This window comes from Falco naumanni, chromosome 2, assembly GCF_017639655.2.
Source record: "Falco naumanni isolate bFalNau1 chromosome 2, bFalNau1.pat, whole genome shotgun sequence".
Classification (NCBI taxonomy): Eukaryota; Metazoa; Chordata; class Aves; order Falconiformes; family Falconidae; genus Falco; species Falco naumanni.
In genome coordinates, this window is record NC_054055.1 from 119,793,817 (window position 1) to 119,796,927 (window position 3,111).

Genomic DNA, 3,111 nt, shown 5'->3' on the forward strand with positions numbered 1-3,111 from the left:
CTTAGTGTTCTCTGCCTTTGTCATAGCTGCAGCCAGTGCTCCTGGAGTGAAGCACACCTTGCTTCCTGTTATTCTGCAGGATGATGAAAAAAGTGCACGAGCTGGACTGGCTCTTCTTGCCGTCTCGGTTGCCTCCTGTGCCTGCTGCAGAAATCCGGCACGGCTGCGGCGTGGCCCGGTAGGTGCTCCGGACCCGCGCGCCTCGCTGGCGCTGCCGGCACCCCTGTGCCAGCACCGAGGGTCAGCTCTCCCCGCACCCTTTGCTGCTGCAGCCGGCCGTGGGTACGGGGAAGGAGTGCTCATAAGGTACAAGGAAAGGGCAGAACCACGTTACAGTTCAGTGGATAGATGAATTAGCAAGAGATTCCAATATACAAATGTAAATAGCAGGGAGACGAGGATCATCTGCTTTGGGGGAGGAGAGCTGCAGTGCTGAAACAAGTCCTGGTTTCCTTCTGGTTTTTTGCTTGCTTGCAAAGACTACAGAAAGGTGGCTTTTGAAATTGCTGGGCTGGAGAGTGGGTGCAATGAAGGGGAGAGAGACTGTCATGATGTACGTGTGCGCATTTGGTGGGAGGAGTATTTTAAAGAGCTTAGGAACCGCAGATTTTAGAAGAGTGAGTAATTTCTCCAGCTTGACTCTTAATAGTGGCACTTGAGGGCCCTTCAGGAGTTGTAAGACTGTTTATATCGCGCTGGCTTCTGTATGTGACCAACCAACTGAGCAGGGACGCGCAGTTGTCACGTGAAGTCAGTGTGCTCAGCGTGCTGCCTCCAGCCCTCGGTGATGTCCCTTGGGCAGAGTAACTAACTGGTGCCCAGGAAGGTCCGGCATGCCGTCTACTTGAATTGGAAAGTAATGTGTAAAGTACCGAATTTTACCTGTCATTCACAGTTTAGGCACTTGCAGATAATGAACGATTTTGAAACTGATTGCTCTAGCTGGTTCGTCTTTTTTTTTTTTCTTTCTTCTTTTTCTCCCCTTTCTTTTAAGATTACGCAATAGGTGGGTGCAGTTTAAACTTAGAATGATTACCAGACTGGTGAAAAAATGAAGGATGACAATATTTTTCAGAAGTTCTACCTTAGGGTCAGCTTGATGGTGGCTTTATTAGCTTTCATTCATTTAACTTTCCTTTTTGTCCTCTGTAAGTGCAGCAGGAGTTGCTTTCAGAGAAAGCATTTGGCTGTATTTTGGACATTGGGATTTTGGGGTTTTTTTTGCTGTGTAAGAAAGCAGTATTCTTTCATAAATCAGATATATGCAAAAAACCTCCAGCAGAAATTCACTGTGCTGTTGCCCGGATGGTTCATCCAAGCACAAACAAATGAAAAGTTCAAAGACAACAGTGAGGAGGGTAGAATTCTCTAAGGTCTATCCATTACAATTAATTTCATTTAAGTTTGAGCATAACCCGTCAAGATAGAGTTTCACTGAAGCAAAAGGTGATTTAGGATTCTCTGACATCTCTTACAAGCTGAGCTCTGCGGGAAAGAGAAAAGTCGGGGTATTAAACATGAAGTGGAAGTAAAGGTGCTGTGTGGTGTACGGAGCTCTGCAGGTACTGGGAGTCAGCCTAGGCAGAGCTTGGAAGCTTTGATCCGTCCTACACGAAGAAACACTGAGAATTTAATGATTATAATAAAATGATATAAATAACAGAGGCCAGCGTGGAAACAAATGCCTGTGTACCCTGCACTGCAATTATAAAGCATGTTTTCAGAAACACAGCTGGAGTAAAGAGTGGGAATGTTGCATCAAGTACGTCAGGCTTTGGCAGAGCGAGGCAGTTTCTATTCTAGGAAGTTTGTGAGGTTTTGGCTGGCATAGAAACAGATAAGCAGGTACAACAGTAGGAACCTAAAATGTCTTTCCTGTTTCCTCTTCCCTTACTTTTGTACGTAGGTAGGAAAAAACAAGTTATTTTTTGATAGGCTGAGAAAGCTGAACAGTGCTGTGATACTGCTGTTCAATGTAATGATGTAAAGAAATGTGGATAAAAAAAGAGAGGAGGGGGGCAACTGCTTTTTCTCTGTGGCACCCCTTATCTGCTCTTGCGCCTGCTACTGCAGTCACTGGAGAACTTCAGCCCAACAGAACAAGATTGAGTGGGGGGTGCTGGGTCCCTGCTGCCTTCCCCCTCCTGGTTTGATGCCCCCAGTGCCCCTTCCGCTGCCTCCACAGCGGGGCTGGTCCTCTCTCAGGCTGCGGGAGAGGTGGACATACGGCTCATCATCTCCTACCCGAGTGCTTGCACGAGGTGAGGAAGGGAGCCCCAGCCTGGCTTTGAGGGATGAGATGGGATTTTGAGGGTGAGGATGAGTAGGGATGGATGTGCAGTAGAGCCCATTGTTTGGAGCAGGGTGCAGGATTTGCCTTGTAGATGTGTCACCCTGCTGCCCTTAGAGCTGTGTTTATTTAGTAAAGGTGATGCCTTGAGACTACCGTAGCCCTTTTACCCTGTCCTTTATGCTACCCTTTTTATCTCCTTTACTAGCTTTCCAGTGAATGATATAAACCAAACAGCAACGGGCAATCAAGGAATAAAAAAAATAAATCACCAAATAATTCTGGACAGTGAGGCTGCTTTTGGCATTTACAGTGAGAGCACCAAAGCATAAACAGCTTTAAATGTCATACTGAGCGTGAAATGAAGCTGGTTACAGCATCAGCAAGGCAGTATGATTAATGTATGATCAGATACGTCATGACTGTGCCAGTCATGGTGAAGACGACGGGGGAGAGGGCGGTTCCCATCCCCCAGGGCTAGCTAAATGAACCACATGTGCCTCGTTGGAGACGGTGTGAGCTCTCCACAGGCTCTGCTGGTGAATTCATAGCACGATGCATGTCAGAAAGCCAGGAGGGAAGAGATGCTAAAGCAAAACAAGCAGCACACGCGAGGAGCTATGTGCCAAAAGGCACAAGACACTGCTCATTTATTTACGAACAGTATGAAAACACTCTCTGCACCACATGCACGTGGTGAGGGGCTGCTCCGTGCCTGAACCTGCTCTTAATGCACATCACAGCCTCAGGCTGGGAAACCTGAACAAAACAACCTCCTTGGTACGGAGCAGGATCTGCCAGGCCAAGATCTGCCCCAACGT